This window comes from Oryctolagus cuniculus, chromosome 3 (genome assembly GCF_051225735.1).
Source record: "Oryctolagus cuniculus isolate XC-2025 breed Fujian yellow rabbit chromosome 3, ASM5122573v1, whole genome shotgun sequence".
In the NCBI taxonomy this organism is placed as follows: Eukaryota; Metazoa; Chordata; class Mammalia; order Lagomorpha; family Leporidae; genus Oryctolagus; species Oryctolagus cuniculus.
This window is the reverse complement of record NC_142869.1, coordinates 156,284,963-156,298,398: the sequence shown is the minus strand read 5'-3', so window position 1 is coordinate 156,298,398 and position 13,436 is coordinate 156,284,963. Positions and strand designations below refer to the sequence as shown.

General features: G+C 37.5%; 1 protein-coding gene and 1 long non-coding RNA gene across 9 annotated transcripts in view; one reads left to right on the top strand and one right to left on the bottom strand.

The window, feature by feature from the left end:
- Window positions 1–13,436, bottom strand: part of KCND2 (potassium voltage-gated channel subfamily D member 2) — a 524,650-nt gene that overhangs the window by 180,623 nt on the left and 330,591 nt on the right.
- The window catches only part of LOC149127564 (uncharacterized), a 183,293-nt gene that overhangs the window by 65,201 nt on the left and 104,656 nt on the right, over window positions 1–13,436 (top strand). For 2 of the 5 annotated variants that reach the window (XR_016231745.1, XR_016231748.1), the window contains exon 2: window positions 12,300–12,363. The exons of the other annotated variants lie outside the window; for them this stretch is intronic. This is a non-coding gene — a long non-coding RNA (uncharacterized LOC149127564). The remainder of the gene's footprint in view (window positions 1–12,299; window positions 12,364–13,436) is intronic. 5 annotated transcript variants of the gene reach the window in all.

The window sequence follows — 13,436 nt, the reverse complement described above, 5'->3', positions numbered from 1 at the left end:
TTCTCTCATGTCAATTGTACTGTCGTCTTTGTCATCTCTAATTTTACTTGACTCTGTTAGACTAGCTAAGTTTTTTACCTATTTTTCTTTCCAAAGAATCAGCTCTTCAGTTCATTGCTCTTTTACTTTCAATCTTTTTAATTAATTTAACTCTGATCTTTATTATTTATTTCCTTCTCTTTATTTTAGGTTTGATTTCTTGGTTTACTAATTCCTTGAGGTGCAATTACAGGTTGTTTTGTTTTATTTTTGAGTTCCTTTTTTAAAGATTTTGATTTATTTATTTGAAAGGCAGAGTTAGAGAGGAAAAGGCAGAGACAGAGTGTCTCCCATTCTCTGCTTCACTCCCCAAATGACCACACAGCTGGAGTTGGGCTGATCAAAAGCCAGGATCCAGAAGCTTCTTCTGGGTCTCCCACATGGGTACAGGGGTACAGGGACACAGGGGCCCAAGCATCTGAGCCATCTTCTACTGCTTTCCCAGGCCATAGCAGAGCTGGATGGGAAGTGAAGCAGCCAGGACTGGAACCAGTGCCCATATGAGATGCCGGCACTGCAGGTGGTGGCTTTACCTGCCATGCCACAGGCACCGGCCCCACTCTTTGCTTTTTTGATGTAATCATTGATCACTATAAACATACCTCTTAGAACTATGCTTCAATTTTTATTTACTTCAAGAAATTTTCACATTTCCTTCTTAACTTACTCTCACACAAGCAGTGGGTCAAGGAAGAAATTATTTAATTTCCATGTGGTCATATAGTTTCTAATGCCTTGTTAATTTAATTTTGATCAGCAAAGATACAAAACATGATTTCCATTTTTAAAAATATGTTGAGTTCCATGTGCTATTGAGAAGAATGCATATAGCAAAGCAATTAAGTCGAATGTCTTATAGAAATCTATTGGGTCCAATTGATCGACAGTGCAGTATTCTGTTTGATTTAAAAAAAAAAAACAATTATTTATCTTAAAGGGAGGGAGGGAGAGAGAGAGGGAGAGAATATCTTCCATTTCCTGTCTGTTGGTTTACTCCCCAAATGCCTGCAATAGCTAGGGCTTGAGCGAGGACAAACCTGGGACCAGGGATTTGATTCAGTTCTTCAAGGTGGGTAGCAGGGACCCAACCACTTGATCTGTCATTCAGTGTGTGCATTACCAGAAAGCTGGAATCAGAGTAGGGTTAGAACTTGAACTCAGGCACTCTGAGATGCGATGTGAGCATCTCAAGTTGTATACGAACTGCTATGTCAAATGTGTGCCCTTTTCTTGCTATTTTGTCTGGATTATCTGTCCATTTCTAAAAGTGGGTCATTAAAGTCCCCTATTATTTTCCTGGAGTACGTCTCTCCCTTTAGGTCTATTAATATTTGCTTGATGTATTTGGGTGATCCTATATTGGATAGTTGTATACTTAAAATTATTTTTCCTCTGGCTGGATTGAACCCTTTATTTTTATATAATGGCCTTCCTTGTCTCTAGTTGTTATTTTTGATTTGCTTTATATTTTATCTGAGATTATTATGGTCTCCTTTGAGTTTCTGTCTTCTTTTGGATTCATTTGCATGGATAATCTAAATCCATCCTTTCACTTTCAGTCTATGTGTATCCTTAGAGTTCGTGAAGTGAGTTTCTTGTAAGTACTGTATATTTGGATTTTATTTTTTAATTAATTGAGTCACTCTGTGTCTCTTAATTGAAGAATATAATACATTTATAAATGAGATAATTATTGACAAGATCTTGCTACTGATATTTTGCTACTTGTTTTCTAGTTTTGTAGGTTTTTTTTTTCCTTTTTCTCTTACAATCTTATGGCTAAATGATTTTCTCTACTAACACACTTTGATTTCCTGTTTTATTATTTTTTTGTGTCCGTTACACATTTTTGCTATGTGGTTATCATGTGCCTGACAAAAACATCTTTTGGTTGTTAAGAAATTTTGACATGACAATAAGTTAACAATGATCATATCATTTAAAGAAAAGAAGAAAATGCTAATAAAATTTTCCTCTGTATGTTAATACTGTGAGTTAATTTTTCTTCTAATTATAAATATTCTATATATAATGTTTATAATGTGAATTCACATTTTGAATTTTGATATACTATTTAACATCTTTATTGCTTATCTTTTATAATATTAATGTAGTCATTACTATTTTAACAGTCTTGTTTTTAGTCTTCATACTCAAAATATGAATGGTTTATGTACCATGCATACAACATTACAGTATTCTGAAGTTGTCTGTGTATTTTTTTTAAGATTTATTTAAAATGCAAGGTGACAGAGACCGAGATCTTCCATCTATTGGTTCACTTCCCAAAATGGCCATAAATGTACTGGCAGGCCCCAAACCAGGAGCCCAGAACTTCATTTGGGTCTTCACGTGGTTGGCAGGCCCAAGCACTAGGACCATCCTCCGCTGCTTTCCGATGTGAATTAGCAGGGGGCTTGACTGGAAGTGTAGCAGTAGGAACTGAAACGGGTACTCCTGTCAGATGCTGGCATTGCAGGAGGTGGCTTAACTGACTATGCCAGCCCTGTCTATATTCATACCATGAGTTTTCTATCTTTCAATATTTCCTTCTTATTAGAAACTTCTTCTGTTTGCATAACTTCCTTTGGTATTTCTACAGGCAGTCTGGTGGTGATAAATTCTTACAATTGTTCTTTGTCTGAAAATGCTTTTAACCTCTTCATATCTACATTACAGTTTTACCAGATACAGTATCCATGAGTGTCAATATTTTTCCCTTAGTACTATGAAAGTCTCATCTCACTCCTGGCCTGGGAGGGTTTTTGTTCTTTAATTTTTTTTTTTTTTATTTTTGATTAGTCTGTCATTAGGCAGATTGGGACACCCTTATTTATTGTTTTCTTTCTCCTGCAGCTTTGGCAATCATGACTTTGTTTTTAACCTTGGAGATCTGGATTGTCAGACTTGTATAATTTGGGGTAGCTTGAGTTGAATCTGACTGGTGATCTTTCACCTTGCTGTACCTGAATAGTTGTGTTTTTCTCTAGGTATGGAGAGTTTCTTATTTTATCTCTTTGAATAAGCTTTTTATATCTTTGGCATTTCCCAGTTCTTCATAAATTTCAATTACTTGGATATTGCTTTTTAAATGCTTGTCTAAATTCCCTGTAAGCTTTCTTCATTACACTTAATTCTTCTTTTTTTAGTCTCCTCCTACTGTGTGTTTTCAAATAGCCTTCCTTTGACCTAATTCTTTTTACTGTTTGGAATATTTCTGTTTTTGATGCCTTCTAAGACATTTTAAATTTTAGTATACTTCTCATCTCAAGAATTTTTGTTTATTTCTTTAAAATTACTTTATTCTCTCGGTCAAGTTTTTTTTATTATCGTCTTGAGTCATTTCTCTTGAAGTTGAGTTTCCTTTAAACTGCTATTTTAAATACTCCATCCAAAGGTCTGCAGATATAAGTTGCTTTATGAAAAATTATTGGTGGCTTTAAACAATTTTCCAAAATTTATTTCTGAGGGCCAGTAGTGGGTTGTAGCATAGTGGGTTAGGCCGCCTCCTCTGATGGGTACCAGTTCGTGTCCTGACTGCTCCACTTCTGATCTAGCTCCCTGCTAATGGTCTGGAAAAAGCAGCTGAAAATGGCTCAAGTATTTGGGCCCCCGTCACACATGGGGGAGAACCCAAAGGAAGTTCTGGCTCCTGGCTTTGGCCTGACCCAGCCCGGCCATGGTGGCCTTCTGGGGAGTGAACCAGCAGATGGAGGATGGATCGATCGATCTCTCTCTCTCTGCCTCTATTTCTCCATCTCTCTGTGTAACTTTTTCAAATAAGTATTTTTAAAAAGAGAAAATTTATTTTCATTTTCTTGAAAGACAAACAGGCAAGGGGACAGATGGAGAAAGATCTCCTATTCGTTGGTTTACTCCTCAAATGCCTGCAACAGCCAGGGCTAGACCAAACCAAGCCTGGAACTCAATCCAAGCCTCCCACATGGACAATAAGGATTCAAATACTTAAACATCTTCTGCTGTCTCCCAGAATGTCCATTAGCAGAAAACTGGATCAGAAGTGAAGCAGCATCAGTCACTCTGATCGGGATGCAGGCATCTCAGGCAGCAATTTAGCTTCTGGGCCAGGGAGGTTTGTTAGGTGAGGTCTTAGTTCCCTGAAGTCCCACTGTGCCGTATCATCTGCCTCATGAGAGAACTTGGTACTTGTTGGGTGTGATAGTTTCTACACATTGAATTATTAGATGTTTGCTCCAGACTCTATAATTCCTCTTTGTTTTCAGCCATCCTTCCCAGACTTATCTATTTATTCTCTGACCCTGTGGAAGACTTTTGGTATTCTAGCAATAGGCGGTGTTTTAAGTTCAATTCTAGAAGTCTTATCACTCTTTCAGTTCTAAAACCCACATAAGACCAGGAGCTGCTTTGTTGCTCAGAATAAACTGGAGTTTTCTAAAAAGGCTAGTTCATCCCCACAAGCCCCTAACTGGGGCCATGGCAGGCTGGGCACTGGGGATTCTGCCCTCTAGACCTCACTGAAGAAGCAGCAACCCCAATCTCTTATGCAATGACCTGACATCTATTTCTCTTCCCTTTCCCTAAGTGGGCGCTTACTGCGTGTTGTGTTGCCTTGGGATCAGGAAGGAATGTGGGGGCAGCACTGTGGTCAGCAATGCCATGGTGCTCGCTCACACTTGGAGCCTGCGACTCACTGACCCAGCACATCCTGTGTGATGGGCTACTAACTGCACTTACCTGAACTCGTTGCCCAATGACCTATAACCAGTCACAAAAGAGACTGTTGCTGTGCCCTGCATAGTCTCACAGCTGTATTCTTGTCCCATCTATGACTTGGGGTGATGCAGGCCAAAAGCTGAGTTTGTCACACAAGGGTACGTGTTTCTTCCCAACGTTGGGGAAGATCTAGAGGCTTTATCTTCAAAAATTAGGATTTCTCTGGAAGAAATATTTTGCAGGGATTCATTTTTAAATTGCCAGTTATAGGACCATTTGTTTTTTTATCTAACTTTGTTACTCTAAATGTCATTTTTTATACATTTTGTATGTGTGTGTACGTTTAAAGTTAATTCTGAAACATTTGAGGAAAAACATGTGAAAATGGTAGGTGGTAAGATGGTGTGACTGACTTTTCTTCATAACTTCTATTTTCAAAAATGTGTGTAACAATTTAACGTCCGGATATGATGTACAGTTGTAAGAGAATCAGGATGTAAAACATTGGTTGCAGCATTATAATTGTTTTGTAGTAGAGCAATGTTCATCTGCATATGCACATATTAAGGAAATGTACCAATGTGGAAAGAGCAAGGGGTGAGATCTCTCCCAGAAATTTTAAGAACTTCAGACACAATTTTGTCAAGCTCATTGATGTTACATAAGAGGAAACTGAAATACAAAAATGGAAAAGGTTTTCCTAGGGAGCAGGAAAACTAGTGCTCGAGCAAGTGGCACAACCAAACAAGCTCGACTGGAATTTCAACATGAAATGAAAGCAAATTCTCCTGATATCTTATACACTCTCCAAGCTTCAATCAACCACATAAGCACCCTGACTCTGAGCATCACACAGCCAGGTGTGCAGTTATTTTGTAAAGAGAATTCTTAAAACTAGTTTTTGGTTTCTTGTAATTCTTTGTAAGGTTAAAGAATGGAATTAGTTTCATATCATATTTCTTTGTAAGTAGTGGAGTTTTGGATCATTCAAAGAAAAATCTAGAAAAGTTTCCCTAAAGAGCAAGCAATAGCTATGTGGTGTTGATGTTGCAAAAGTTATCTGAAGAAAAGCAATGAAAGGGGTGTGTGTATGTGTGTGCCTGTGTTGGGGGGAGACAGACAGCCAGGGAAGGAGAGAAAATATCTAGAAGAGGGGACTTTAACCTTATACGAATTGAAATCACTTGGGAAACTGAAAATTCCAATGCCCATGCTTCCACTCAGTTCAATAAAAACAATCTCAGAGGATAGGATTCAATATTGTTATTTTTAAATGCTCCCCAAGTGACTTTAAATTGTAGCTAAGCTGTGAATCTCCAAGGTTTTAATATCTTTTAACTTTTGAAAGCTTATTTTTTTTCTACAAAGCTTCACTAAAAGCTAAGGTCCTTTAACCTTTTAAATGCATATGTCTTTTATTAGATCTTATAACCAAATTTAGTATTGTACATATTATTTTTGCTTTCATTTATTCCTTCTTAGGTATTTCCATTACTATTTCAAATCATCATCATTCATATGTGATATGTGAAAATTGGCTGCTGACAGGTATTTCTGTTCACTGCATGGTCAAGGACGCTTGATAAACATTCAGTTCAAGCTATCGTGGTTATCATGGTCAATATGCAGCCAGACAGCCCCTTTTTGGAATCTAGTAAAATGAAGTCATTCAAACTTTAAAACCAAATCCACTTAAGTGCTTTATAAACAACTATAAGCAATGTTTTGCTCATACTCTAGATTAAATTCTATAATAGACAAACAAATACTATCCTCTGCCTACCTAGTGAAAATACAAAAGGAAAACCTAGGATCCAAACATTAAAGTTTCCCAGATTTCATTGAAATTAATTGTATTTTTTCCTCATTCTAAAATGTTTGTTATTCTTCTTTTAAGTGTCTGATATGTTCAAGCACAGAAACAGAAGTTAGTAGATTAAAATGTCAACATATAAATATTTTGAATACCCAAATATAAGTACTGTAAAGATCCACTTGAAATACAGAAAATGAAGATAGGATTTTTCATGCTTTCTAAATTTGTTTTTCTTGATTTCAGAATCAGTCTTTTTTAGAAGATTTATTTATTTGTTTGAAAGGCAGAGTTAGAGTGAAGGAAAGAGAAAGAGAGATCTTCCCTCTGCTGGTTTACTCCCCAGATGGCCACAAAGGCCAGTGCTGGGCCAATCCAACGCCAGAAGCCAGGGGCTTCTTCTGAGTCTTCCATGTAGGAGCAGGGCCATCTTCCGCTGCTTTCCGTGGCACGTTAGCAGGGAGATGGATGGAAGTGGGGTAGCGGGGACATGAACCAGCATCTATATGGGATACCTGTGCCACAGATGGCAGCTCTACCAGCTATACCACTGCACTGCCTCCACCCTGCCCCAGCCCCCCCTGCATAAGTTAACTGTGATGCATCAATGTGGGCTCTTACAGAGTCAGTGTTTTGCTCAGTGTCTGCTTGTTGCTGGACTCCGTATTAAGCGTATGATCCTGTGACTGTGTCTTCTATGCAAATGTCTTCTTTTCAGCCAGAGACAGTTGCACTTGTACGCTTCTTGCATTGGCGTTCTTTTAAATGAATGAAACCCACCCCCTCCCAAATGCCAACTGAAGATGCGGTTCCTAAGCTCTTTGCTTTCACTTGTTAGGAAAAATGTCTTTAGTTACTCTGGCCTTCTAGCAGAAGCAGCCCAACTTGTGTAGAGGAGAAAAGTGCAAGTGGTAGAGCAATTATTTAAAAAGAGGCCCCATTTCACTCTGCAGGGTTATGGAAACTTCAGATGAGTTTGGAAGCTTGGAAATGCGTTTGTTCTTATATTTCTTGTATAGACTTCCCAGCATTTTAGACAAATCCTGAGGATAAAACCTACTACTAGTTTCCAGCGTGTATTTTACAATTGGCTCTGTACTCTGATTGATATGTGATATATAAGGCAAGAACAACAGAAAAAGAAGCAAAGCATTATAACATGATAGGCATACTTATTTTGCTCCTATGCATAAGCTTAAGTGATATCAGAGATTAAAAGCTATCAAGTTTTGCTGCTTTGCAGAATTTTCACAGAATCTAAATAATTGTAATTGGGGCAAAATACCATCACACTCCATATTGAATATTTTGAGATCTCACAATCTAAAATAATTCATACTGTATAAGTCTCCTAGTCAAAGAAATCCTATCTTAATAAAACCAGTATTTCACGTTTTATAAACCAAAAGGATACAGCATTTCTAAAGCATAAAAGACCTTTTATACTTGTGTATATGTAATAATGTGTGTTCATAATTATAATCTACATCTCCTTAGTTCTCACATCAATTTTATTAGACTCATAATATAGATTATGTTCACACTTTCCCAAACTTAGATTGTTACAAATTATCACAACACATCAAAATAAAAAAGGTAATTTATTGCTTAACACATGATAAGGCATTTATAGAAGTAATAAACTTTGCATAAAACACAAATGTAGAAATCACACGTAACTACTCTGTTGCTGTAAATAGTGATTGTATAGAACGAATTGTCCTCAAAATCCACTCTCTAGTCCAGTATCATAATCTATTTACCTACATACTCAGTATTTTCATATTAATACATGGAAACATTTTTTGAACAGAGAGCCTTTGTACATTGTTTAAGCAGTCAATGGATTGTGTTTTAATTTACTTGGAAAAAGCAGCAGTCATTGTTTTCATGGGAAAAGTAAAGCACTAGCTCCATCCCAGGCTTCTGCATAATCCTTCTACAGTCTAGGAAATGATTTTTTTTTTTTCATTTAACATGCTGATATGCAATTGAAAGTAAATCAGATAAACACCACCAATAAGGAATTGGTCAGGAAGAGAAAATGGAAAAATTCCAGTGAAAAAGCTAATCATTTCTGTTTACAACAGTTCTTCTTTCTACCAATATTCCTAGTTGTGTCATTCTAGATGGATGTAAAGGAGTTGAGATTAAATGAGTGAAATGACATTATAGCAAGAGAGGGGCCAAACATCCTGGATGAAAAATAGAACCAGTAAATTCCCATGGTTGAGTTTGGAGTATAACTGTCTAACCTCGTGGAAGACTGAAGTAGTGGATTTCACTGTTGGCAAATCCTGGCTTATTTTTAATAGTGTAATTGGCTTCATATTGCCAGATGTTTAGGTGATGTGCACTGCAGAACACTTAATTGAGAAAGAGTTATGTAGCTTTCAGAGAGAAGACAGATGTTGAACACTCAAAGGGCCCCTCAGGAGTGGTTTCTTGCCATGATGCTTTATGTAAAATAAAAACCTAAGCCTAAATTTTTATCTTGCCCATGATTTTCTAGAATAGAGTGAGAAAGGCATGAAAAGCTAGAGTGTCCTTAATCCAGGGGCAAATCCCAGGAAAAGCCAGGATGTTTTATCTTTGGCCTTTTCTTTCTTTTCCTTCCTTCCTTCTATAAACCCAAATGGCATAACTGCTATGGGCAAGGCATGGAGTTGAAATAACTATTTCAAGTCGAGCCAAGGATCTCTACTTTCTGATTTCTCAGAATTCAGTTTTAATGCTTCATTATACAAAATAACGCTTTTTATCTTTCTCTTTTATTCATATTTGGGCTTCTGTTTTTATGATTTGAAAGCTATATTGACTTTCTGATCACAACACAAAGTATAGTAAATTTTGATACATAAAAAGATGCACATAGAGTTCACATATCAGACACAAAATAAATATCAGTGGCAATGAAGAGGAATGTTCAAGGTCTATTTTAATAAAATTAATAGGTCAGATAAGGTAGGATTGCTGGATGAAATGCAAATGATTACCCTCAGAGAAATGGGAAGAAGAGAGCTGAGAATTTTGGCATAGAGGTTAAGTTGCTTCTTGGGATGCTGGCAACCCATATGTGAGTGCATGGCTCAAGTATTTGGGTCCAAGCTATCCTCATGGAAGACTTGGAAAGAGTTCTGAGCTGCTGAGCTTCAGACTGGCTTGGGGATGGCTGTCGCAGGCATTTGAGGAGTGACCATGCAGATTCAAGATCCAGTCTTTAAAGTTTTGTTTCCATTTTTGCTTAAAATAAAGAATTGGTATAAAGGTAGATTCTCTATCATGATGAGATTTCTGGCACAAAGCTGCAATACTTTTTGCATTACAGTGGAACCTTTTTAAATTTTTTATTTTTTTAAGATTTTATTTGCCGGCACCGTGGCTCACTGGGCTAATCCTCCACCTTGCGGCGCCAGCACACCGGGTTCTAGTCCCGGTCGGGGCGCTGGATTCTGTCCCGGTCGCCCCTCTTTCAGGCCAGCTCTCTGCTGTGGTGCGGGAGTGCAGTGGAAGATGGCCCAAGTCCTTGGGCCCTGCACCCGTATGGGGGACCAGGAGAAGCACCTGGCTCCTGTCTTCGGATCAGTGCGGTGTGCCAGCCGCAGAGGCCAATGGAGAGTGAACCAATGGCAAAAGAATGACCTTTCTCTCTGTCTCTCTCTCTTACTGTCCACTCTGCCTGTCAAAAAATAAAAAAAAAAAAAAGATTTTATTTATGTATTTGAGAGGTAAAGTTTCAGAGAAGGAGGGAGATGGAGAAGTCTTCCATATGCTGGTTCACTTTTCAAATGGCTGCAATGGCTGGAGCTGAACTGATCCACAGCTGGGAGCCAGGAGATTCTTCTTGGTCTCCCTACATGGGTATGAGGCCCAAGCACTTGACCATCTTCCATTGCTTTCCTAAAAGCAGAGAGCTGGATCAGAAGAGGAGCAACCAGGACACAAACCTGCATCCATATGGGATGCCGGCACCGCAGGTAGAAGCTTAATCTACTACGCCACAGCTCTGACTCCAGAATTTTTACAAATCTTTTCTTTAGCATTAGTAACACCAGACATGTTTAAGAAATTCCAAGTGTTTTTTAACACTTAGGGATATTATCCAGAAAAGGAAAGGTCACATTTTAGTTGTTCAAGATTATTTTGTTTTTATTTGAAAAGAGGGTAGCTAGTTCACTTCCCAAATGCCCACCTCAGCCAGGGCTGGGCCACCAGAACTCCATCTGGATCTCCCACGTGGGGCGCAGGAACCAAATATTTGAGCCATCATCTGCTGCCTCCCAGGTGCGTTATTTGGAAGTTGACTGGAAGCAGAGGTGAGACTCAAACCAGGTACTCCAGCATGGGATGTGGCGGCATCCTAAACAGCAACGAAACACACTACATCACCATGCCAACCTCCACATTTAAAGTACAGAGCTGAGGTTATTAGATTTGTGAGATAAAATTATAATTACCAAACAGTATTTAAGAAATCACAAGATGAAGGATGATTGCTATCATGAAGAGTACAGATTGGACTATCATGGTGAGTCCTCTACAATATATATAAACTACAATAAATGAAGAAATGGTTGGATTCTTAACTGCAGTCTCTTTAGAAAGAAAGGTAGTATGTTATTTATGTGTGAATGTAGGGGGGATATTAAGAGATTTAGTAAAAATGAACTTCTGAAAGAGAAAAAGAAAAATATATAAATCACACAGAAATTATCTAAAATTAGAAAAAACACAAATATTTAATAAAAAAGAAATTGATCATTTTAAATTTAAGGTATTTTATTAAATTATTAAACTAATTGCACATATTTATGGACTACTGTGTCATATTTTATCAAATACATATAATCTATACTAATCAAAAAGGGGAAAATCAATATTTCTTCTTTTGGACATTACTTTTCAGTGGAGCCTTAGTTCTTGTCTGTTTGCTCATGAAAAATATAAAAAGGTTCTTGTTCCTATCTAAATGTCTAAATACTTTATGCAGATAATTCTGAACATTTAACAAAAAAATTTACAAAACAGTAAGAAGTAGGAGAAACATCAACTAAAAGTATTTATGAAAAGAGGGACAATGAAACTTCTCTAAATATCCCTAATGCGCTACCTAGCAGAGACAGTGCTTGGAATGTTTCAGTTATCTTTTTCCAAGCACCATTAGCATCTGTCAAATAAAAATCAATCCTCATCTGAAAGGTCCCCTGTCTCCATTACAGCTCAATCAACCTGTCACTCTTGTGACCCTGTGCAAGCTGCTATCCAATTACAAATCAACCTCAACTGTCCTCTATCTTAGATTTTCAATTTATAAACAGAATTTACAAAATCATCTTAGGGAAACATTATACTTGTTTTTGTGGAAAGGTAATTTAATCTAAAATATTTTTTTTTCTATGCTGCAACCCAGGTTTTCTTTAACACCTCCTACAGAATTTTCCCTTAGGACAGAACTTTCTATTTGTTGATACAAGGTCACATTTGTTTGGTTGTACAGTGTCCCACCCTTGCACCTGCCTTATCTGCTAAGGATACATTCAGAGACCTCCAGTGGATGTCAGAAACTAGGGCTAATAACAAACTCTGTGTGTATACATAGATACAGATTGAGATAAACATAGACACAGATACAGATATATATGTAAGATAAACTTTAATTTTTAAAGATGACACAGTAAGAGTTTAATAATAAAATACAAAAATGCCACAATTATAACAGTGAATGTTATCTCTTCCTCTCAAAATATTTTAGGATACTGCACTCACCCTTTCTCTTTTGTGAGATGATGCCAGCCTGCTGACTGTGACGAAGTGAGGTGAGTGTCCATAGGCATTGCCACGTAACGTTGGCCACTAGGTAAGGGTGACTAGGACACCAGCTCTGTGATTGCCATACGTGACAGTCACTGATAACTGAGACAATGCTTAAGTGACTAAGGGGTGGGTAGTATGGACAGCACGTATACACTGGACGAAGTCAGGATTCATAGCCAGGGCAAGAAGGAGAGGGCCTGTACCAGGTTCATCACACTACTCAGAGCACTGGACAATTTAAAATGTATACATTATTGACGAATGGAAGTTTCCATTCAATATTTTCAAACCGTGGTTGACAAGAGGTAACAAGCCACAGAAAGCAAACTTGGATAAGGAGAGACTGCTGTCTGTTGATTCAGGAGCACTGTGTGCGTGTGCTTGTGCTTGCATGTGTGCTGGGTTAGCTGACAGACTTGTAAACTGAAGGCTAAAAGTTTCTTTACTCTTATCTGAGTTGTTAAGTTTGACTCGTACCTATAATAAAATCTCTCAAAGTGCCAGAAATAATAATATAATAAATAAATATTTTATTTATAAAGAAGGGGATGCAATCAGGAAATAATTAGATAAATAATTTTCAGAGGCGAAGACTAGCAATTAGAAATTGTATTGATAGGAATGCATTACTGGAGGGTATTTTGCTTCTGTGGTTATTAATTAAGGAAGTGTTGAAACACAGTATCAGTTATTTGTAGTCTTCAGTAATTTAGTCTTTAGGAAGATGACAATTACAAAACAGAACGTAGTCACCTCAGAAATCTCTTTAAGTTTACAAGGAAGGGTAAATTTAAAGATAACTGTAGTCATTCTTGCAAACTGCCAGTTTGATCAGTTTTAAATTAGAAATGTGTCCCAAAGTTAGCATTTTATTATTTATTCCGGTCTGTTTTGCTAAGCATTTTCACGTGCTAGAGTGCTAGTGAAAAACTGGGTGATTGGCAGTGAAAGGTTCATTCATTCATTCAGCTGAAGTTGTTTAACTATCTGAGCAACTCCAAGAGGACACAGACGAGCTCTTGACTTCATGGAGTAGATGAGGAATCAATTGCCAGACACCAAGTAATTCATAATG